General features: G+C 43.4%; 1 non-coding gene across 1 annotated transcript; it reads right to left on the bottom strand.

Moving 5' to 3' along the window:
• Positions 1–2,671: 2,671 nt before the first annotated feature.
• LOC120705295 lies at positions 2,672–2,778 on the bottom strand. Its single transcript, XR_005687882.1, has one exon. It is a non-coding gene; the product is annotated as a small nucleolar RNA R71 (small nucleolar RNA).
• Positions 2,779–25,352: the final 22,574 nt, after the last annotated feature.

Here is a 25,352-nt window from a genome sequence, read left to right as displayed (position 1 = left end):
CTGAAGGCAGCAGCAAGTTCGGATTTTTATCCTCTGTTCCTTTCGGATTTAGCTCCTGAGTTGAATACCAAAGTTGTTCCAAATTTCATCGTGGAAATACTCGCAAAATTTCAGCCCGAATGGATTAGTAACACGGGAGATAATCGCCAATTACAGAAGCCTTGTTTTCTGAAAAACAGAAAGACCAGAGGAGTCAATGAATTTTTCGACTAACTTACTCTGGAAATATGACTTTGTGATGACTACCAAAGTTGTAGCCCATGAAATTTTCTATCTCTTGTAAAAATTTTAAGTTTATATCATGTACAGAACTCCAGTTATGAGCGTTTTCGTATCACTGGTTTGGCTGCACAACCTGATATAAGCAATTCCCATTACTTCCGTGTCATTTTGAGTTGTACTTTCCATTTGGAATGATGATAATGTTGAGACTAATGCAAAAGTACTCACATTTCAGATGGTTGGATCAACTCGAGGCACCCCTAGTGGTTTTGGAGCCGGAGGGAATGGCGATCCACCTCCACCTCCTCCACCCGTGGGTATCGCTGAGGTTCTTGCCGCTCAGACGGAAATTTTGCGGCAGCTGGTTCAAGCTCAGCAACAACCGTGGGGTGGGCATCATGCTCATCACGCACAAGAAGCGAGCTACCAAGATTTCCTTAGTACTCAGCCTCCGCTGTTCAATAAAGCGGATGAGCCTCTGGACGCGGACGCTTGGATTCGCACGATCGAGTCCAAGTTTTCTCTATTGACTACTCCTTGTTCCGAAGCGAACAAGACTCGCTACGCCGCGCAACAGCTTCGCGGAGCAGCTCGTATGTGGTGGGATCATTACCACGGAATGCTATCGACTGATCATGTGGTGAATTGGGATGAGTTCAAATTGGCTTTTCGAGATCATCATATTCCAGCTGGACTTCTTGACCGTAAGCTCAATGAGTTCTTGGCTTTAACATAGGGCACTCGTACTGTGGTGCAGTATGCCCAAGTATTTCATCAATTGTGTCAATATGCTGGACATCACGCGGACACCGACGCTAAGAAGCGTGAACGCTTCCGTCGAGGCCTTTGCACCAAGTTACAAGAAAGGCTAAATCTTGTCCGTGCGGACACTTTCAATGAATTGGTGAATATGGCTATATCCCAGGAGGATCTTATTTCTGCTCACCGCGCTGAAAAGAAGCGCAAGACACCTGCTAGACCCTCGAGTGCCTCTGCACCGAGGTATCATATTGTGCAGAATAACCCACCCGCACCCTCTCAGAAGGCCCCTCAGCCAGGGCGTTGGATTATTCGGCCTCCTCAACAGCAGCAGACTCGATTCAGGTTTCCTCAGCAAGCTCGAATTGCACCTCAGCAGCAGCAGAACGGCCCTAGGCCGAATGCTCAGCCAGCCGCTCGCCCCGATAATAATAACCGCTGTTTCAGATGCGGGAGTCCGGATCACTTTGCCAAGATGTGCCCCCAGGCGGGACAAACTCAAGGGCAGGCTTCTCGTAGAAATGATCAGAACAAGGGCAAGAGGCAAACCATTCAAGTCAGACAGGGCCGACTTAATTTCACCAACTTGGCTGACCTTCCAGAAGGAGCACCAATTATGTCAGTTGGAGCAACCACCAACTTGAATCGGTCCGATCAGCCAAAAAGTGAGGCCGGCCAGCCTGGGATTCTCTCCCCAGGCGTCAGATCAACCGCCATTGTGTGATGGACAGTGTGGAGTTTCTCTTCCAAGGCGGTTTCCAGTCGGTTGGCCGTTATTCATGTGGAAGGTGGGCCATTCAATCCATGTGACAAGCTCATCCATCCCTCCACTTGTCTTAAGCTTCATCCAATGGTTGGCATTGGTTCCTCTTGTGTTTCTTTGCACGTAGGTGCAGATGCAACCTTTGGATGATCAGCCCAACATCGAACGGCCACTTCGGAAGCCCATTGGAGGGGCATATGAGGCCTTTTGGTCTTACTTTCACTTTTGGCTTGGCTCCAAGTGTTTGGGGGTCCATTGGTGAGTCCCCAAAGCTATGAGAAACGTGGAGGGTCATTTGTGGAGGTGCCAGGTCGGCCGGCCTTGTCCAGGCCGACTGGCCTGACAGGGCCACGTCAGTGATTTTTGCGGAGGTGTAATTTTTCCATCCGGACTCCGAATTGGGTTATCCAAGTGTCCATTTTGATCATCTCGATGAGCTCTTCGACATGGTGCTGTCAAATTTGTAATTTGAGGAACTTTTGTACCATGTCCAAGTGTCATTTTTGCCGAGACGTCTGAATGAACCTTCATTTGTATGGCCTGACCTGCTACTTCACCAATAATGGTATTTGTGCACCATTTTATCTATATTCCTTGCAAAACATGGTGGGACACAAAATTCGTGGAACTCATCAGTTTAAATAGAACTTTATATCAAAACTTCTTCAAGTTCCCTCATTAATGGCAATGGTTGGTGGCCAAAATGAGCGTATAATGGCCGTCAACAACCTCCAAAACTTTCTGGAGCTCTGCAAGACCGTAACCATATGGGGCGTTACAGCGGACGCTATCAGGCTCCGTCTTTTTCCTTTCTCCCTTCTGGGGAAAGCAAAACAATGGTTCTACCAGAATAACGAAGCCGTCAGCACGTGAGACCAATGTTCCATGTCGTTCCTTGCCAATTTCTTTCCGCTTGGCGAAACAAATATCTTGCACGGGAGAATTTCAAGTTTCCAGCAGACCGGGATGGAATCCATCCCAGAAGCTTGGGAGAGACTCCAAGAGTACATACTTGCCTATCCTCATCATGGGATGGATGAGTGGCTCGTGCTCCAAAGCTTCTACAACGGGCTAACAACAACATCTAGAGCCCACTTGGATGCTGCTGCTGGAGGAGCCTATCTGGACCTCACTATTGCGAAGGCTACAACTTTAATTAAAAAAATGGTCTCCAACCAAGGCTGGAACGAGGAGCGTTCCCAATCCCGAACTAAAGGCGAAATGCATACCGTCAAGGAGACGGATATATTCGCAGCAAAGATGGACCTCCTACTGAAGAAGCTTGATGAAGGGAACAAACAACAATTGTTCATTCCCGTCCATGCCATGAACTCGCACCCAACGTGCGAAGTTTGTGGTGACGGTTGACACTTGGGGAACGACTGCCCCGAGACCAGTGAAGATGCGGCCTACATCAACAATAACAACAACAGGTGCCGTCCACAAGGAGGCCAAGGGTGGAGCCAAGCACGCCCACCATTCCAAGGAGGTGGCAAAATTTCAACTCAAATTTCAATTCAAATTTCAATTCGAACCAACCCTACCTAAAAGATCTTGTCTTTGTCCAAGCTAAAATTAATGAATCTTTAAATAGAAAGGTTACTTCTAATGATAAAATTTTCTTCTGCTTTAAAAAATCAACTGAGGTTCAACAAAATGATTGAAACACAACTAGCTCAAGTGGCTGCTGCTATTCCATTTTCAGAAAAAATAAATGCAGTGACCATGAGGGATGGTAAGTCCACTCATGATCCACCACACCCTAACCAAGCAGGAAAAGGAGCAGGACCACAGGAAGAAGAAGAACCCCCAACACATGACGACTCCGAAGATCCCGAGGAAGAAACGATTCCTCAGAAATTCATTGATACAAGCTTCCTTTCGTTCCCCACTCAAAAATGAAAGACCACCGTGGATGAGCAGTTCACTCGGTTTATTGAGATGATCCAGAAAATGCATGTGAATGTCCCATTATTGGACGTAATGCATGTACCAACTTACGCTCGCTACATCAACACCATCATCAACAACAAGCGACCGCTGCCCACGACGGAGGTCATCAAACTCATAGAAGAGTGTAGTGTAACTATACTCAACCAACCTCCGGAGAGGAAAGAAGATCCATGGTGCCCAACGAGCACCTACTCAATCGGCACTCAACACTTCGGCCACGCTTTGTGCCACCTTGGGGCTAGCATCAGCGTGATGCCCAAGGTCATCTTCGACAAGCTCAACTTCACACATCTGACGCCAACACCGATGCACCTCCAGCTAGTGGATTCTTCGGTCCACTATCCAGAGGGAATCGCTGAAGACGTTCCAGCCAGAGTTCGGGACTACTTCATTCCGGTTGACTTCGTAGTGCTCGACATGGAAATATCAAAAGAAACAACGCTCATCCTTGGGCGGCCATTCCTGAGCACTGCTAGAGCACACATCGATGTGGGGGCTGGAGTGATCCGCTTCAACATCAATGGAAAGTAAGAGAAGTTCCCATTCCGGCCCAAGATGGAACAATGTTCGATGATCAACACAAAGTCTAGGCCAAGCACACAAGAAAAAGTCGAAGTGACTTCTCCCAATCAAGAACCTACGACCACACAACCCAAAAGGAGAAGATCTAAGAAAGTGTGGTGAAAGGTTGAGAGTTCGTCTTTGTCTACTTCTCCAAGACAGGACAACCAATGGCAAGTGAAGCAGGAGAAAGGTCCCGCTCGTCGGACTCAAAACGACGAGCCCTTACCGAAGGTAAATCGGTACTTATCTCATATTTAATTTTTTTTGCCAATTTTGGTTTAATCGGTTTTTGGATTTTTCCCACTGCATGTTTGAATTTTTCAAAACACCTTTGCATGCTGGAATTTTTCTAGCACCTTTTCTATTCTTATAAAAACCAAAAAATTATTTCTGAGCATCAAAATTCTTTGAAAATAATTTTTGAACATCTTTCGAAGCAAAGTTTGGTCAGGCACCTAAGTGAAAAAAAGCATATGACCATTAGAAGGGGAGTGGGCCCAAGCTGTTAGTAGGTGGGCCACCTAGGGTTCGGCCGAACCCTGGGGTCGGCCGGCCCCATGCCAATGGCTAGTGGGCCCACCTTCCTCCAAAGGTCACTAGCCATTGAGGCTTGTCTCCTCCAACGGTGCCCAGCCATTTCTCTTTAAATAGAGGTCGAGGGGTGGGCGTTGAGCTCTCACACTCAACTCTTATTCACTGACTCCCTCTCAAACTCCCTCAAACTTTGCTCTCGGGTTTTCATTATATTTTTGCTCAAATTTGATTTCGAGAAACCTTTCTCTCTCTCATTTCTTTGCTACAAGAAAGTCCACATACAAGGAGAAACAACTCTCGGGTAAGAGCTTTCTTTTCGATTTCACTAACGTAACCCGTTTTTGAGTTGTACGTGTTTGTTCTTGTCCAAGCATGAAGGGCATAGGGCGGAAGGTCTCCGGCACATTCAAGGAAATGACGGGTGAAAGCTCATCCCGTTCTCGGGGTGGTTCAAGCTCCCACACCCCCGAACCTACACCAACCCAGAGCTTGATGGACTATGAAGAAGAAGAACAAAACAAAAAAGTGCAAGCCGAACCGCAAGCCGAGGCTATGGAAATTGATGAAGATGACGCTCCCTACCTCGACTTGCGAGACGATTGTGAACAACAAGGCTACGCCATCCTCAACAACCGAAGTTTCGTCCACACCAGAGCCTTGCCTATTACTTGAGGAACGATGTCATGATTAATGTTAAGTACAACAGCTTTGCCACTGCCATCCATTGGGAAAAATATAAATAACGATACCCTTACTCTTCGGGTGAAATGCTACAATGGTATATCTGTGCACATACGGATCCCATCTGTAATCGTATAGACTATACCACGAGAGTGGAAATACTTGGTGTAGTTGCTAGGGATGGGCTTAACACCCCCATTCCTAGTGATTACGCTAAAAAAGTCAACACACATTTTTGGCGCCGTTACTAGGAACTAACCCCTCCTGGTGGCTGTGACACCTTTGGTGTCAGTTTAACCAAAGCCAGGCAATTAACATAACTTCACACACAAATGAGCTAAGAAAATTTAAATAAGAATTCTATATCTAGTTTTTACAAACTTGTGTGTAAATGTATGTGTGCATGTGTTTGACTGCAGAGTGCTTGAAAAATATTGTTTGATACACTTTTAAACTTGACTTGACATGAGTGGTAATAAGGCAATGAAATACACCTTTCATAATGAGCTATAAACTTTCTATGTAAATGTATGTGTCCATCGGTTGAAATGATTATCGGAACCATTCTTTGATTTTTGAAGTGCTACTAGTTCACGTAAAATAATAACATAAGCCCACAAATATTCAACAAACAAGTAGTTTTGAATCTAGAAAATCTTTTTAAAGAAAAGAAGACATAAAACATACTTACCTTGAAGGTTCAGTAAGTCAATATTCAGTTATTCATTTCTTTCTCAAATGACAACTTGGAGTTATGAAACAAAATAAAAATTCAAACAAAGGGTTAAATATTGGTTAAATATTCCTTTAGCTCATGATAACAAAGAGTTATACAAAATAATAATGCATCCTTGTATAGGAGTATGTGTGGATATAAAACTTGTTCCTTTAATTTTCATAAAACCTTCATGCTCAACTTGTCAAAACCATGTAGTTTAAAGGCACACTCATATTTTTGTGACACATAGTTTATTTTAAAAGACTTTTTGCAAACTCAAAATTTAAAAAATCAAATAAACAAGAGTTCAATTTTTAGTGGTAAGGAAATTCAAATAACTTTCAAACCAATGCAAACATGCATATGAAAATAAATAGGCATATGCACCATGTCATGTTAAACAAAAGTTTAGTTGAAGCCTAGGAGCAAAAGTGCCAAAATTCACAAGGAATGATAAGTATTTTAAATGCCAGTTTTTGAAATAATTAAATAACTCTCAAACCATTGCTCAAATGAAAAAGTGCATTACACGAAAGTTGTAGATCTCGAAAAACTGAACAAAAATGGTATTCAAAAGTTTTTCATTTGGAGCCAATAAGAAGGAGAAAAGTTAAAATTACAGAACTGAGTTTTGAACTTCGGATTATTTACGAGACTGCCACTGCCAGCACCTCTCTCTCTCCTCTCACGCCGTCCGTACTCCGGCGACGGAAAACCGCCCCGGGAACAGCCAAATGGGCCCACACGCCCCTGGTTTTGCTCGGAACCACGTCGCCCTAGCTCGTCCTCTACTTGCCACGCGCCCCTGCCATGCGCCAGCATGACCGCCGGCGTCGCTGCTCGCCGTCGCCTGCCTCCGGCCCCTGCCCGGCCAAATCGACCTCCCCCAGACGTTGTTTGCTTCGCCACGAAGCCTAGCACGCCTATCAAAGGAGCAGAACCCTCCCCTCGCGCCTGAAACCCGCCTTCTGCCCGCCATTGCCGCCGGCGAGCTCGAGCTCGCCGCGGACCGGCCGCTTCCGACCCGCATTGCCCGAGCGAGCCTCGCCCTCACCTTCCCAGACCTCCACTAACCCAAATCCCCTACCCCATCGTCACCGGAGCGCCGCCGAGCTGGACCAGAGCCAAAACTCAGTTCTGTAATTTCAATGGGCGAGAGGAGAGAGACCACTATAAGGTGCGGCTCGACCTCCTCTCCATTTCCCCCCACTTTCTCCCTACCTCCGGCGACTCTCCTAGCCGGGAACCGCCGCGCCAAACCTCCCCTGCTTTGTTTCAGTCCGTCCAGGGACCTCAAGTTAAAAGAAACAAACATTCCAGGGTCTAATCTGCAAAATGTGCATAAACTTCAAAACAGTGAACTTGTAAAATACATATAAAATCATAGACAAATCAGAAAAATACAAACTCAACTGTTCTGGAATCCTTAGAACAAGAACTACAACTTTTGTTACAGTCACATGTTCATATTTTGCTTCTATTTTAATCCATGAATAAAGTTAGTTTAAATAGCTCATATTTGTTCTAGGAGTTGTGCTCATCAACTATGGGCGATTTTTGGCTAGAATGTGCATCATATTGTTTATAGGGTCTGGTAAAAATATGACCTCATTTTGAAATCATTTATTTGCTCAAATCACAAAGATTCCTAGATGTACTAGTGAACTTCATATATTAATGCTGGTAAACATAGAAATGTTTTAGCTCTGAAATTTTTACTGGATCAACATGCAACTGAAATCTTTCTAATATATAAGTTTGAAATTTTCATATTTAATTTTCTATATATTTTGTTTAATGCTTGTTTTATGAGATTAATTCATGGTATATAGTTCATGTGCTTAGATAAACCTAGGTTTATATATTTTTACGGTTATAATTCATACTTGTGATATCATGCCTAGATTTGTTATTTTTGTTTTGGATGCTATAGTTCATATCTGATCATTATATTTGGACATGTTCTTACTTAATATGTGTACTCTCTGTAGTAAAATTTGGACATGCAGTACTGGTCGACTTGTATCTCGAATGAATATGCAAGTTCATAAATAGTTTAATTCATAAGTAAATGATCTAGTGGAAATAAATGCTGATATTTTTTTACTGAAGCATGTGTAAGTTTAGATCTAGCTCTGGTAAAAGTTTGGTACACAGGAACCATAAGGAACTCTCTGTAGAATTTAACTTAGCTATGCACATGCTTGTTTTGTTAAATTGGTTACTACTGTTATATGTTCAGTTAAATCATGGAAAAATTAAAGTAATAAGAATATCATTTGTAGTAGTACCTATAAAAATTTGAGCTCCAGAAACATTATAAATCATTCTATATAAATTGTGGTTGATATCAACACACTAGGTTTTAATCATTTTTCATGCTTACATGTTTTACTGTTTTTGCCTGAAATTTTTACTGTAGACTATATTTTAAGTCCAGTACATTTTGTAAAAATTTTAGAACCAGCACTTGTTTTAATTTCTCTGAATAAATACAACTTGATTAATGTAGGCGTATATTTACTTATTTACTATGCTCTGTACATTGCACTATAAAATCTGAAAATTTTACAGTAACATGAGCACGATATTTGGAACAATCTGTAAAATTTTTACAACTAATACTTGTATGGTTAGTTCTGTATAAATAGATCTTTGTTCTAGCAGTGGTTGCGTATTTCATTTTTCATATTTAATTGATTACACAAAATGAGCTGAAATTTATTTAGTAAATACTTTGTTCAGAGAAGTACCTTGTGTAAAAATTTCAACGTCAGAAACTATGTATAACTTCAGTTATGAATATCACATTGTTTCTCTAATATTAATTAGGACAAGTACATTTTCTGCACATTGATAAAATAGAAAAACAACAAACCCTTGCTTTATGAGTTAAGATAAACAACTACTCAATAAAGGATTGCCCAAGATTATGTAATTAAGAATCCTTATAACAAAAAAAAATTATGCTTTATTGGATTACAACTTTATAGTGAAATGTTTAAAGTAAATAGACTCTAAACACAACTCATGAACATGCATTTGCATATAGATGTGGATCTTCTCAGCGGCTGAAAGAGTGAATTGTTGCCGGAGCACGAGAAGGATTATTGTGAAGCTCAAGTCAATCTAACTGAATTGCTAACTGAATTTGCTGAAGACCCGAACCAATGTTCGGGAGAGTCCAAGGCTACTTTTGAACAGTGCCCAAGAAGGCAAACCCCGGAGCATAATCCCATTATTTTTCGTGTTATATTCATCTAACTATTCGTATATGTTGTAATAATTTTATTTGTGCATTTACATTCTTAGGTGTTGTTCGAAACCTTTAGATGCATGTCCCTAGGTACCTATGTTTGTTATCTGGATCTTTTTCCCGACTAGTTGCCCCGCTAACTAGGAACGGTAGCAGTCGAGTGGTTTCCTGCCTCTCGCAAGAATATAGGAGTTGACTGACTTTAACTACATACTGCAATCATAAGGATTACGGATGGGATCATGGGATGGTACTGGTGGTTGAGACCCCGTCAGTTTAGTGAAAAAGTACTAAGACCGCAGTGTGTGGTAGCTTTGTTAAGCGTTTGAACGTACTAATCACATGCCGAGAAATATGGTAATCGGTAAGCTTAAGTACCTGATCGGATCGTGGCGGGGGACATACCACCCCACCGTCTTTGAACATTGCATATTATTCTCATGCGGCCAACATGCGGGTGCAGAGTCTGCGTACTCTGTAGTCGAGGGCGGTGGGCCTGTCCCGCAACACGAGAAGAAAGGGGAAAAGTTGTGTGGGTGGCGTAGTGCCCCATATGTGTGTGTTAGGTTTCCCTGGCCAGGTTAAGAAACTCGATTCGAATCGTCCGGCTCTCACGGTTTGAGACTGCTTGTGGCGGAACCACCCAAACTAACTGGGCCCGGGTGCACTGATCTTCGTTGCTAGGCAACTCTGACCCAATTCGGCACGCACCGGTAGTTCCTCGAGTGAAGCCTCGATTCAAGCCACGCTATTACAGGATCAGCAGACAACACTCACACGAAGGTGAGCCCAGAGATTACAACATAGAACATTTCATACATCTCAGAGTGATTGCAGCGGAGGATGAATTTATTACAAACTGGGTTCAGAATAGTAAAGTACTACAGAGTTCCATCTACTCAAATTATTCAAGTGTCATAGTCTCAGCGGAAGCAATAAAACATCTAACGAAAGGAAGTGATGTATCGATAAAGCCCATATGAAATACGTCACTCAGCGGGAGGGTGGTCAGCACCAGCTGAAGGGCCATCCCACTCAACAGCCCAGCCCGGAGGCAAAGTACACGGCCAAGTAAGACTCGCAAACAGGTCTTCGAAGTTAGTACCTGAAAACAGTGCCACAAGCAAGGCTGAGTATACTAATACTCAGCAAGACTTACCCGTCACCGGATATAACATAGTCCGATAACTAGACATGCAAGGCTTTTTGGTTGGTGGGGTTTGTTTTGCCAAAAACGCCACTAAGAGTTGATCCTTATTTTCAGATTTTAACTTTACCGTATTATAGTTGAATTAACCATTCTACGTTTGCATCTAACTCTATACAAACACGGTAGAGCAATCATTTAATCAACCAGCAGTATTATCATCATCATGTTCCACTTGTTACTCTATGTGACCGAAAACGTTAAGCAATCTCATGCCGTAAGAGGCGGACGATTCCGAATCGAATTTCAACCTGGCCAGGGGAACCTAACGCACACGCATGGGGATCGACTTCGCTTTCGCCCACACTACTTTTCCCTTTTCTTTTCAGTCCGTGGATCTGGGTCACCCTCCCCGACTATAGAGTCCGACCACTCTGCACCCGTACGTCCGGACAAAAATAAAACCTACTCCTACCAAGAGGGTGAATGGTCGTTCCACTCGCCGGTCCAATCAGGTACTTCATCTTACCGATTACCATATTTCTCGGCATGTGGCTAGTACTTTCAAACGCTTAACGAAATGAGCCACACACCGCGACCTTAACCATTTTCGACTACACTAGCGGGGTATCACAACTACACAACCCCACCCGTTGTCCTTATATTTCAGCAGGAATTAAAGTCAGTCAACTCCTATAATCTCGCAAAAGGCAGGAAACCTCTCGACTTCTACCGTACCTAGTTAGCGGGGCAACTAGTCGAGAAAAAGATCCGGATAACAAACATAGGTACCTAGGAGACATGCATCTATGGTTTCGAACAACGCCTAAGAATACGTAAATGCGCAAATAAAATTATTACAACATATATGAATAGTTAGATGTAAATAACGCGAAAATAATGGGATCATGCACAGGGGCTTGCCTTCTTGGGCACTGTCAGGCAGAAAAACCTCTAGGGCTTGGCCCAGGTCTTGAGCTATGTTAGCATAGTTCGAAATAACCTCCTGATCAATACGAGAGTCCGCGGGCACCAATTCGTATTAACCGTCCGTGAGATTAACCGTTTCTATATGCAAATGCAAAGATGTGTTATTATGACATGATATGATTTTTCTTTCCTTCACGATAAAGTTGTAGTCCAACAAAAGTTAATTCAGTGATGATCTCAAAATTTCATTCCATGGGCAGTCATTTATGGAGTAGTAATCACAACTATGTTTCTTCATGAATGAGTGTGGGGTTTGATTTTCATTTTTATCATTAAAACATAGCATGCTTTCACTATTTCATAACAACAAATTTACTCATGATCTAGTGATGAAAAATTAATGTAACATAGATCAGATACTCTAGCATCTATGGTATAATTTTCAGCATCTAATCATAAAGCAATTAACCATAACAATTCATGTAAGTAGATTACTCTAGTTGCTTCACCTTTTTGCACAGAACGTTTGACATGGGCTCTGGTGCTACAAATTTTACGGAAGCATCTACATAGTATCTACTCAGTACTGTCATTTTTCCAGATTTTATATACTTATACATCAGAGGTGAAAAAATGAACAAATTTAGCAAGCTATTAAATAAGATTAATTCTACAGAGAGTTATACTAGGGATATGGTTCTCAAATTTTTACCAGAGCCTAGTCATGAGCTAAACATACTCCAGAAAAAAATTATCAAGCTTTATATCAACCAGATAAATTAGTTATGCATTTAACTTAACATGAGTTAGCATAATTTTTTTCAAAGTTCATTTGATCAGTACTGCATGTGAACTTTTTATTATAGCGAGCATATACTCTAACTAAGAACATGTCCAAAAATCATGATCAGATATGGCCTAGTTTACTCAGAACAAAAATGGTAATTCTAACCAAGAGATACTAAGCATGATTTTTATCTAAAGCAATACTCAGTAACCGTAGCTCAAAATTTTCAGGCTGGATCGCAAACTTCGGAAATAAATATAGATTTTTCTGAGCATAAAAACTATATATGATGAATTAAGTTGATTAAACAAGCATTAATCATGGTATATTGCAAAGGAACTCTAATAATTCTGAAATTTATGGATTAACATGGTATCAGTTACACATGCGTGTAGTAGAAATTCCAGAGCAAGTTCATGTATATGTTTTCCAGCATTAAATCGTGAATGTCATCAGCAGATTTGAGAATCTTGATTGTTCCAACAAGATAACAATTTTAGTTGGATGCCATCGTTTTACTGTGAGCTTAAAATTCCATTAGTGATAACATATTCAAAAATCAAGGTCGTTTGTTGAGTGGAACTTCCTGAACATGCATGGGTTGGTTTTCTTATTCTTTTCCATAGATAAATGTTGGTTGAGTATCTGCAGATTTGGTTGTTACAAAACTTGTAGATCTTGTTTTAAGGATTCCAGATCAGTTGAGTTTGCATTTTTATGATTTTTATGTGATTTGTTATGCATTTTCAAATTTCACTGCGATACTCTGGTAAACTTGCAAACACACCCTCGAACGAAAAAAATAACTTACAACTGGGTCCTTCGCCGGCCTTCTCCGCCGTTGCATCTTGCCGGTGGTGTTCTGCTAGGCAGTGCTTACCAGTGCTGCAATGGGGAGGCGTGTGAGAGAGAGGACTTCGAGGAACACCCACCCTTGTAGTCGTTCAAGTGGAAGATGGCCGGAGACGAGCTCGTCGGCGCTAATGGCGGAGAAGAAGTTCGGTCGCCGGTGGTGTGGGCGAAGCAGGGCTCGGGGTAGAGGAATGTCACGCGCACGAGCACCGCGAAAGCGTGAGGAAGCTCCTGGGGTAGCTCTCGTGCACGGTTTCCCTCTGGGTTGGCCGGTCCGCGGTGAGCCCGAGCTTGCCGGTGGCGGCGCGGAAGGGGAACGGTGACGGGGATGGGTTTGGGCTTGATTCAGCGAGCGTGGAGCTTAACTGGAGTGTGGCGAAGCTGCTGGGGTGGTTGGATGGAGGAATACGGGGCTGTGGTGGCCGGTCCGCGCGAGCTAGATCTCGCCGGCCATGGCGGACGGTGGAAGAAGGGAGAAAGAGAGGAAGTCGCGTGACGGCGGGGGTTCTGGGCCATTTATAGGCGAGAGGAGTCCTGGGCGAGGGGAGCGGCGTCTGGGGAAAGCCGAACAGGCCTGGGAAGGCTCGGCGGCGAGCTGCATGGCGGGGCGGCGTGGCGGCTCGGGAGTGCGCCGAGGACGCGTGTTAGCATGGGGAGGTGCCAAGAGGCAGGCCAGGTGGCGCTGGAGAGCTCCCTTGGGTCCACTTGGTCGCGGACGCGCCGTGGACGAGGTCCACCGGTGGCGTACGGCGGGCGGCGGGCGAAACAGAGCAGCAGAGAGGGGAGAGATGGAGGTGAGGGCCTATCTGTGATTTCTAAAAGTTCAGGGACCTCTCGGTAAACTAAAAATATCTCCTTCTTAGAGGGCTGAAATGAAAAAGTGTTGAATACCAACTTTGCATAACTTTTCAAGATCTACAACTTTTGTTTTATGCAAATTTTCATTTGAAACTCTCATTTTGAACTATTTTTAAATTTCCAAACTTGCACAAAAGGACTTTGACTTTATTTAGATTTTTGATGGTTTTTGGCTGAAAGTTCAATTGAGCACATGTCATTTAAAGTACTTCTCATGCGCCAACTAAATTTTTGTGCACATTTTTGAATTGGATTTTGAGTAGCTTTTCACTCCTTTTTCTTTCTCTTTTAACTTCTTTTGTATACTTTGACTTTTATTTGACCTCTCCTCTTTGAATTAATTTCCCATATTTTTCTTTTAAGTCTGTGGATGGTAAGCTGAACTTCGAATTAATTTAGTTCCGAGAGCCTCTTGGAGATGCTCCCAAAACCTTGGCACAAACTGAGTACCACGATCCGAGATAATCGTTTTGGGTACACCGTGTAGATAGACAATTCGATCGATATAGATTTCAGCATATTTATTGGACCAATATTCAGTATGCACTGGAATAAAATGAGCGGTTTTTGTGAGCCTGTCGACAATAACCCAAATGGAATCATGATGCTGAGAGGTATTCGGTAAGCCCACGATGAAATCCATACTGATATCTTCCTATTTCCAGGACGGAATTGGCAGAGGTTGGAGAGTTCCAGCAACTTTCAAGTGACTAGCTTTCACTCTCTGACATGTGTAACACTCTGCGACATATTTAGCAATTTGTCTCTTCATGCGAGTCCACCATAAATTTTGTCTGAGATATTGGTACATCTTGGTGCTACTCGGATGAATGGAAAATTTAGAGAGATGTGCTTCGTCCAGGATTTGTTTCGGCAGCTCATGATTTTTTGGAATGACTAGGCGATCCTCGAACCACAAGATTCCTTATGGTCCACACGGAAACACTTGTATTTATTTTCGCCTTCTAATACTTTCTGTTTGATGATACCGACACTTTTGTCATGTAATTGTGCCATGATGATTTTGTCATAAAGTGTCGGTTCCATAGAAATATGAGTCAGAGAACCCTGAAGAATGATCTCCAATTTCAGCTTTTGCATTACAGCACACAATGTGTCATTATATGACTCCACTGAAAGGCAATTGCAGTGAACCTTACGACTGAGCGCATCGGCTACGACATTAGCTTTGCCCGGATGATAATGAACTTCTAGGTCATAATCTTTGATTAATTCCAGCCATCTTCGTTGCCTCATATTCAGCTCACTTTGGGTGAAAATGTATTTGAGACTCTTATGGTCGGTATAGATATTGCAATGAGTGCCCATAAGATAATGTCTCCAAATCTTGAGAGCATGAATAACCGCGGCTAGCTCAAGATCATGAGTGGGATAATTTAGCTTGTGTGGCCGAAGAGCTCGGGAAGCATATGCTATAACCCGATTGTCTTGCATTAGAACACAACAAAGACCAGTACCTGACGCATCACAGTAAACATCGTAGAGTTCGTTGTTGTCAGGTTGAGCTAAGACTGGTGCTGTGGTTAGATGTGCTTTCAATGTATGAAATGCTTCATCGCACTTCGCATCCCATTTAAACTTGACATCCTTCTTTAGTAGTTCTGTCATGGGTTTTGCAATTCTGGAGAAGTCCCGCCAAGCCGAGAAAACTGCGAATCTGATGAACTGAAGTAGGAAGTTTCCAGTCCATCACTTCTTGTACTTTGCTGGGGTCAACTGAGATGCCTTCCCTGGATATGGTGTGACCCAGAAATTTGACTGTGTCCAGCCAGAATTCACACATGGAAAATTTCGCGTACTGCTTATGATCTCTGAGACGTTGAAGAACAATACGCAGGTATTGTTCATGTTCCACCTCGTTCTTGGAATAGATCAGAATGTCGTCGATAAAAACCATGACAAACTTGTTAAGTTCCGGCATGAATACCGAGTTCATGAGATACATGAAATAAGCTGGGGCATTGGTGAGACCGAAAGACATAACCAAATATTCATAGATGCCATATCTGGTTGAGAAAGCGGTCTTGGGATATCACAAGGCCGGATTTTAATTTGATGATACCCCGAACGAAGATCAATCTTGGAGAAGATATTTGCTCCAGCCAACTGGTCGAACAGTACATCAATGCGGGGAAGTGGATATTTATTTTTGATGGTCACCGCATTGAGAGGCCGGTAGTCAACACACAACCTCAGACTGTCATCCTTCTTCTTTATGAACAAAACTGGACAACCCCAAGGTGAAGCACTTGGGCGAATAAAACCCTTGTCCAGAAGTTCTTGCAGCTAGATTTTTAGTTCAGCCAATTCTTTAGGCGGCATTCGGTACGGCCTTTTTGAAATAGGTTCTGTATCAGGCTGCAGTTCAATAACAAATTTGATATCCCGATCGGGTGGCATACCAGGCAAGTCGTCCGGAAAAACATCTGCATATTCACGGACTATAGGAACATCTTCGAGACGAATATCCTTCATGGCATAGGCACAAGAGTTGTTGCATTGGTGATGGGGTAAATATAGGACCGAATGAACATGAGTTGGAGAATTTATTTCAACGGCTCGGGAAAAGATATCTAACAGTACCCCATGTCTATTCATCCATTCCATTCCTAGGATAACATCAATTCCTTCTAGTGGTAATAGGATTAAATCGGTTGAAATCGTTTTACTACCCAACTTAAGCGGTGCGGTTCTAACCATTTGGTTGGATGCTACTTTACCACCAGGAGTAGATATCATGTAAGAGCCTTTGGTGTGAAAAAAATCTAACCCAACTTTTTCTCCAAATTTAGAACTAATGAAGCTATGAGATGCACCGGAATCGAATAAGATAACTGCGGGGTGATGGTTTATAGAGAATGTACCCGACATAATTGGTGCTCCCTCTGGAAGGTCAGCCAAGTTGGTGAAATTAAGTCGGCCCTGCCTGACTTGAACGGTTTGTTTCGTGCCCTTGTTCTGATCATTTCTGCAAGAAGCCTGCCCCTGAGATTGTCCCACCTGGGGGCACATCTTGGCAAAGTGATCCGGACTCCCGCATTTGAAACAACGGTTATTGTTGTCAGGGCGAGCGGCTTGCTGAGTATTCGTCCTAGGGCCGGTCTGCTGCAGCTGAGGTGCAAATCAAGCTTGCTGAGGTAGCCCGAATCGAGTCTGCTGCTGCTGCTGAGGAGGACGAATAATCCAACGCCCTAGCTGAGGGGCCTTCTGAGAGGGTGCGGGTGGGTTATTCTGCCCAAGGCGATACCTCGGTACAGAGGCACTCAAGGGTCCAGCGGGTGCCTTGCGCTTCTTTTCAGCGCGGTGTGCAGAAATAAGATCCTCCTGGGAGATAGCCATATTCACCAATTCTTTGAAAGAGTCCGCATGGACAAGATTCAGCCTTTCTTGTAACTTGGTGCTAAGGCCTCGACGGAAGCGTTCACGCTTCTTAGCGTCGGTATCCACGTGATATCCAACATATTGACACAATTGATTGAATGCCTGGGCATACCGCAATAAAGTATGAGTGCCCTGAGTTAAGGCCAAGAACTCGTTGAGCTTACGGTCAAGAAGTCCAGCTGGAATATGATGAGCCCGAAAAGCTATTTTGAACTCATTCCAATTCACCACATGATCAGCCGGTAGCATCCCGTGGTAATGATCCCACCACATACGAGCTGATCCGCGAAGCTGCTGCGCGGCGTAGCGAGTCTTGTTCGCTTCTGAACAAGGAGTAGTCAAAAGAGAAAACTTGGACTCGATTGTGCGAATCTAAGCGTCCGCGTCCAGAGGCTCATCCGCTTTAGTGAGCAGCAGAGGCTGAGTATTGAGGAAATCTTGGTAGCTCGCTTCTTGTGCTTGATGAGCATGATGCCCACCCCACGGTTGTTGCTGAGCTTGAACCAACTGCCGCAAAATTTCTGTCTGGGCGGCAAGAACCTCAGCGATACCCACTGGTGGAGGAGGTGGAGGTGGATCGCCATTCCCCCCGGCTCCAAAACCACTAGGGGTACCTCGAGTTGATCCAACCATCTGAAATGTGAGTACTTTTGCATTAGGCTGAACATTATCATCATTTCAAATGGAACATACAACTCAAAGTGACATGGAAGTAATAGGAATCGCTTAAATCATGTTGTGCAGAAAAACCGGTGATATGAAATCGCGCATAACTGGAGTTCTGTACATGATATAAACCTGAAACTTTTACAGGAGATAGATAATTTCATGAGATACAACTTTGGTAGTCACCACAAAGTCAGATTCCCATAGTAGTTTAGTCGAAAAATTCATTTACTCCTCCTCTGGTTTTCTGTTTTACAGAAAACAGAGCTTCTGTAATTTGCGATTATCTCCTGCGCTACAAATTCGTTTGAGCTGAAATTTTGTGAGTATTTCAATGATGAAATTTGGAACAACTTTGGTATTCAACTCAGGAGCTAATTCGGAAAGGAAAATAGGATAAAAATTCGAACTAGCTGCTGCATTCAGCTTTTCACAGTTCACCGATATTTCACATTAGTAGCATTAGAGGTTCATTACATTCATCATCCTCTCATTTCCACTTGGTTACTTCTAACATCAGTACTAAGGGGGTTACTCAACTCTAATTTAGCCTAGTAGCCATGATCCAAAAGTAGGCTACACTAAGAGGATTCTACAAAAGCTAAGAAAACAGCGCCTCGGTCTACATATTGACCGATGTCTCACTCGCCACGGGAGTGTGAACCTCAACCAGTGCGGGCTGCGGCGCCTGGTCCTCAAAGTCCATCTCCGAAATGCCCTGGATCTCCTGAGGCTCCTCCTCCTCGCCATCCACCTGCATCGGGCTAGGTGGTGCAGGTGGATCAACCTGCATCTGGTGGAGCCGAGCCTGAGCGTCGTCCAAGTCAAGCTGAAGGTCGTGAAACTGGTCCTCCAAGAAGATGATCGTAGCGTCACGATCCGTCACCGTGTCCTGAAGCTCATGAACCTGGCCGTGGAGCTGGGTGATAAGAGCAGCTCTGCTCTCGAGCTCGGCACTAGCCTCCTGAAGCTGCTCATCTCTCAGCTGGACAGTCAGGTGCAAGGCCTGAGCCTGGTCCACCAACTGAGCGACGGCGTAACTCTGAAACGTGTGAAGTCTGTAGAGACCGTCTAAGCACATCGCTGTCGTCCAAAGTTCCCCGACCGGGTTGAGGGTAGCGACTACATCCATGTGTGCCATCCGGTCAAGCCAAAGTGGGTCTGCCGGGTCGTGTGCAGGGAACAACCTGAATGCGGTCAGAACCACCTCTAGAGGGTGCAAAGAGGAAAAAGTGGTGATCGCCCTCATGGCGGTAAGCTCCCAAGTGTTAATCAGATGGTGACCGACCATCTGAGTCACGATCGGCTCCCACCCGTTGAGCGGGTGCTGCGGGATCACCATCGTCACACTGCAGCGACGAACTCCGTCCTCCACAAAGTCGTGGCCATCGTAAATCGGTGGCTGGAGGTAACCGGCTACACTCAAAAGATCCCAAAGACGGTGAGGAAATCCATCCCAGTGCAAGCAAGCGGAGTGCACGTGCCCCTGCTCGTCAACAACCAGCAGCTCTTCCATCTGTCCCAACAAAAGACCGATGGATCAGCTGATGGTAAACAAGGAATAGCTGATTCTGGATAGTGAAAGAAATTGCCAAAACGATAGATAATATGCTCCGAAAATTCTCAAAAAATTACACAAGATCCCTATGATAATAAGGAACAATTCATATTGTCATCACTAAGATCAATTCGGACTCCAGGGGGTGATATGCTCAGGTTTTCAGAGTGACGTCAACCAGGAAAACTGGGTGTCTAGAGATGGTGTATGTTGACCATAACTCCCAAACCGGTTTTCTAAAATAATTCAAATTTTTATGGTAAGTTCATCATTTATTTATCTACAACTTTCATGTTGAATGATTTTTCATTTGAACAACTTAAGAAGGTCGACAAAAAGTCAGTTTGAAAAAAATTCGTGTTACACATGCATGTAGTAGAAATTCTAGAGCAAGTTCATGTATATGTTTTCCAGCATTAAATCGTGAAAGTCATCAGCAGATTTGAGAATCTTGATTGTTCCAACAAGATAACAGTTTTAGTTGGGTGCCTTCTTTTTACTGTGAGCTTAAAATTCCATCAGTGATAACATATTCAAAAATCAAGGTCGTTTGTTGAGTGGAACTTCCTGAACATGCATGTGTTGGTTTTCTTATTCTTTTCCATAGATAAATATTGGTTGAGTTTTTGCAGATTTGGTTGTTACAAAACTTGTAGATCTTATTTTAGGGATTCCAGATCAGTTGAGTTTGCTTTTTTATGATTTTTCTGTGATTTGTTATGCATTTTCAAAGTTCACTGCGATACTCTGGTAAACTTGCAAACACACCCTCGAACGAAAAAAAATAAATTACAACTGGGTCCTTCACCAGCCTTCTCCGCCATTGCATCTTGCCGGTCGTGTTCTGCTAGGCAGGGCTTACCGGGGCTGCAACGGGGAGGCGCGTGAGAGAGAGGAGTTCGAGGAACACCCACCCTTGTAGACGTTCAAGTGGAAGATGGCCGGAGACGAGCTCGTCGGCGCTAATGGCGGAGAAGAAGTTCGGTCGCCGGTGGTGTAGGCGAAGCAGGGCTCGGGGTAGAGGAACGTCGTGTGCACGAGCACCGCAAGTGCATGAGGAAGCTCCTGGGGTAGCTCTCGTGCACGGTTTCCCTCTGGGTTGGCCGGTCCGCGGTGAGCCCGAGCTCGCCGGTGGCGGTGCAGAAGGGGAACGGCGATGGGGATGGGTTTGGGCTCGATTCAGCGCGCGTGGAGCTTAATTGGAGTGTGGCGAAGCTGCTGGGGTAGTTGGATGGAGCAATGTGGGGCTGTGGTGGCCGGTCCGCGCGAGCTAGATGTCACCGGCCATGGCGGACAGTGGAAGAAGGGAGAAAGAGAGGAAGTCGCGCGACGGCGGAGGTTCTGGGCCATTTATAGGCGAGAGGAGTCCTGGGCGAGGGGAGCGGCGTCTGGGGAAGGCCGAATTGGCCTGGGAAGGCTCGGCTGCGAGCTGGCAGAGCGAGAAGGCGGCGAGCTGCATGGCGGCGCGGCTCGAGAGTGCGCCGAGGACGCGTGTTAGCATGGGGAGGTGCCAAGAGGCAGGCCAGGTGGTGCTGGAGAGCTCCCTCGGGTCCACTTGGCCGCGGACGCGCCGTGGATGAGGTCCACCGGCAGCGTACAGCGGGCGGCGGGCGAAACAGAGCAGCAGAGAGGGGAGAGATGGAGGTGAGGGCCTATCTGTGATTTCTAAAAGTTCAGGGACCTCTCGGTAAACTAAAAATATCTCCTTAGAGGGCTCAAATGAAAAAGTGTTGAACACCAACTTTGCATAACTTTTCAAGATCTACAACTTTTGTTTTATGCAAATTTTCATTTGAAACTCTCATTTTGAACTATTTTTAAATTTCCAAACTTGCACAAAAGGACTTTGACTTTATTTAGATTTTTTATGGTTTTTGGCTGAAAGTTCAATTGAGCACACGTCATTTAAAGTACTTCTCATGAGCCAACTAAATTTTTGTGCATATTTTTGAATTGGTTTTTTAGTAGCTTTTCACTCCTTTTTCTTTCTCTTTTAATTTCTTTTGTATACTTTGACTTTTATTTGACCTCTCCTCTTTGAATTAATTTCCCATATTTTTATTTTAAGTTTTAATTGGATACAGTGATCTGTATTTAAGTGTACTGACACCTGAGGTGTCACACTGCTTAACACTTTTGCCACATAGAGTAACAAGTGGAATATGATGATGATAATACTGTTGTATGATTTATATTTTTACTACCATGCTTGTTAGAAATAGATGCTCATCTAAAATGGTTAATTGAAGTAGAATATGGAAAAGCTAAAATCTGAAATTAAGGACCTACTCTTAGTCGCTTTTTCGGCAAAACAAACCCCTCCAGCCAAAAAGCCTTGCATGTCTAGTTAATGGACTAAGGTATATCCGATGACGGGTAAGCCTTGCTCAATATTAGTATACTCAGCCTTACTTGTGGCTTTATTTTCAGGTATTGCTTAGAAGTTGTGTTTGCTGATTTAACTGCTTTACCTTGGGTTGGTCTTTGAGGTTGGTTGTTTCCCCGGCCAACACTAACTCTGCTGATTGATGTCTCGTACGGGCTTCATCGTGATATCATTATGATGTTAGCCATTTTCATCCCTCCACTACAAATAATGATACTCTAATGAACTGTTGTAGATAAGACCTCTATAGTACTTATCTTATTTTCATAACCGTTTTATAATAATTAAATTTCCGCTGCAACTCTGAGATGTATGAAATGATCTGTGTTGTAATCTCTGGGCTCACCTTCGTGTGGGTGTTGTCTGTTTGATCCTGGAAAGCGTGGCTTTAATCGAGGCTTCACTCGAGGAACTACCGGTGAGTGCCGTTTTGGGTCAGCATTGCCTAGCAACAATGATCAGAGCACCCAAGCCACAGCTGGTATCAGAGCTCACAGACAGCTTACCAGAGATGGCAACCTCTATTTTCTAAACAACAAATCTAATTTGACTTCAAAACTACTAAGTTTTTGAAAAGTCTAGGATCTCCAAGGACAAGTCTAGAACGTAAAGCCCTAGGGGATCTTATGGGTATAATCAGGTGGTTTATATTGTATGGCTAACTTCCAGCACATTATATTTCAGTATTTAAATCCACTATTTAAATTCTGCAACTACATCGTCGCCGCGGAGGTATGCTTGCTCAGTCAGCTGAGGGAGTCTGACCTTCCCGTCGGTGATGCAAGCCGAACGCTGGAGCTCAAGCAGTTGTCTACTTGAGCTGCTGCCCATATACCAACTTCGGTTGATTATATGAGGTGTAATGGTTCGAAATTGGAATTCAATTCCCAGTCAATGACGGTACTCAGTCAATATGTTGTTTCGATGACGTATGCTTAACGTTGTTCATACGGCGGGAATTTTATGGATGCCGGTTCTATAGTGATCGGTAATGAATGGGAACGCTTTCGTGAGTGCTGGCATGGAAGGTTCATTTTATATACTTTAAGTTTTCTACAGGTACGCTAACTCGAAATTGAATCCTAGGCTAGATATCTATATCATATCGAGTAGTTATATATAGAGAGACGTATTATGTATGCCACCGAAGCTAACCGCGTAAGACCAAGGTTACTTGGCAATTGATTTTTTTTTGGTGAGGACGATTAGGATCTGCATTCATCCCTAAATCTTTAGCAAAGAAACATTTCAAAGAAATCACAATCGAAAAGTTTAAAAATCCAGTCCTACGGATCATCTATGTAATCTGTGAAATCTGGAGATTCTGGATTCCTTGAATTTTTAAAATATGAAGATAACCTCAAATCGAGTTTGGACTGTAAGATGAAATGTATATAAATAAAATTCCAACTGCTGTAAAAATATGGGAATTTTTTAAGCTTCCTACCTTAGTGTTTTCGAATTTATAGTAACCCTCTGCAAATCTGTCAAGTTGGAGCAGTCTGTCTAAACTGAATTTTTCAACTATCTTAACTTGCTCATTTGAAAAATCGTACAGCATGAAAGTTGTAGGTAACTTAATGAAGGACCTACTGTAAAATGTTGAATTATCCTGGTAAAGTGGTTTGTTATATATGGTCAAATTACACACTCTCTGGACAATCAGTTTTCTGGTCTGACATCATTGCACCATCTTGGTCATATCACCTTGTTAGGATCTAAACTGGCCATCGTATTGAGTAGATGAAATGTTCCCCACTACCCTAGGCATCTTCTGTAAATATTTGACAATTTTCGGAGTATGTTATCCATCGTTTTAGTCAATTTCTTTAACTATCCAGAATCTGTCCATATCATATTGATGCTTCCTTGAACCCATGTCTTTCCACACTTGTCCGATTGAACCACCACAGCAGTATGGATTGTTTGTAACTAAAAGCTTCCATGTTTCAGATGGTGGGAGTAACCCATAGTACTTCGAAAGATTTCAGTGCTAGTAGTAGCGGAATACAGCCACCGCCACCCAGCATCGAGGAATTACTTGCCACCCAAAATGAGTTACTTCGACAACTTCTCCAGGGACAGCTAGCAATTGGACAATTCCTGCAGCAACAATACTTTCAACCAGATGGGCACAATGTTCCCCAACCTCTGGTTGTCGGTTTACAAGAGCTCAATGAGAAGACCCAGGAAATAAGGGATGTCTACTCTGACTCACTAATGCCACCATCCCAACTTCCGATGAAACTTAAGGATGACCAAGTAAAGAGCTCAACTCTCAAGCATGGCCCAAGTGACATAGACTTGACGGGATGGGAAATTACATGCAAAGAATTTGTTCCCCGTAGGAGGAAAACCAAAGGTTGCTTCAACTGTGGAAATCCTACCCAGTTCGCTCGAAAATGCCCCTAGGTCACACAGCAAAACCAGGACCAAGGTTCTAGCCAAACCAGTAAAAGCAAGCGCAGAAGACTAAGACGGAGGAATGCGCGCAAAGAGCGAAGAAATGAGCACCAAAGATTGCGGGATGAGTGTAAGAAACAGATTGATCAGGTCAAACAAGGAAGGATCAATTCCACCACTCTTGTAGGTATTCCTGAAGGTACCTGTCATACCTTCTCTGTTTTCCCAACTCACCTGGCTCACTAGTTAGCATATCAAGGATAAATAACGTGTTGATTTGAGTAATAAATTCGGGTCAACTGAAATAGAGAGAACTAGCAAAACTATCTATGTCAGTACCCTGCATTGCAACATGTGCACCATATGCCCACATACATGGTCATCTCACTATATTATGCGCCTAAACCATGTGCACCATCAGATACACACAATGACCCGCACATCAACTAACTACCATTGGACACATGCACCAAGCCGTGTGCATCATATCGTGAAAGTATGAGTCATCGTATCTGTATGTTCCATCATCGTAAACCTATATCCCATGAATGCTTTAACTTATTCAACCCCATATCTGTACCCGCAATTGCCACATGATAAAAATTAATTTCATGGTATGTGGGTATTTCCACAACACATCATGACTTTGAACAATGGTGAATCTTTCTCCACATAAGTACCAAACTCCATCGAATAGGATCAACCTTGCACAAGGATGTCTTGAGAAAACCTTGATCTTCCGAAGAATAAGATCTCCATCCTAGAAAGCTATCAGATGTAAGTGGACCGGCAGGTACAGAAGAGAAACCCAAATTTTTAGACCTGATCAACTACCTCAAAAGAAGTTGAGCCTGTGGAACCAAATATAGTAAAACAAATCTCCTTACTTCTATAAAAGTTTGAAATTTTTTGG

The sequence above is a fragment of the Panicum virgatum genome, chromosome 4K (assembly GCF_016808335.1).
Source record: "Panicum virgatum strain AP13 chromosome 4K, P.virgatum_v5, whole genome shotgun sequence".
Taxonomy (NCBI): domain Eukaryota; kingdom Viridiplantae; phylum Streptophyta; class Magnoliopsida; order Poales; family Poaceae; genus Panicum; species Panicum virgatum.
Note: the sequence above shows the minus strand (reverse complement) of the source record. Positions and strands in the feature narration are given on the sequence as shown.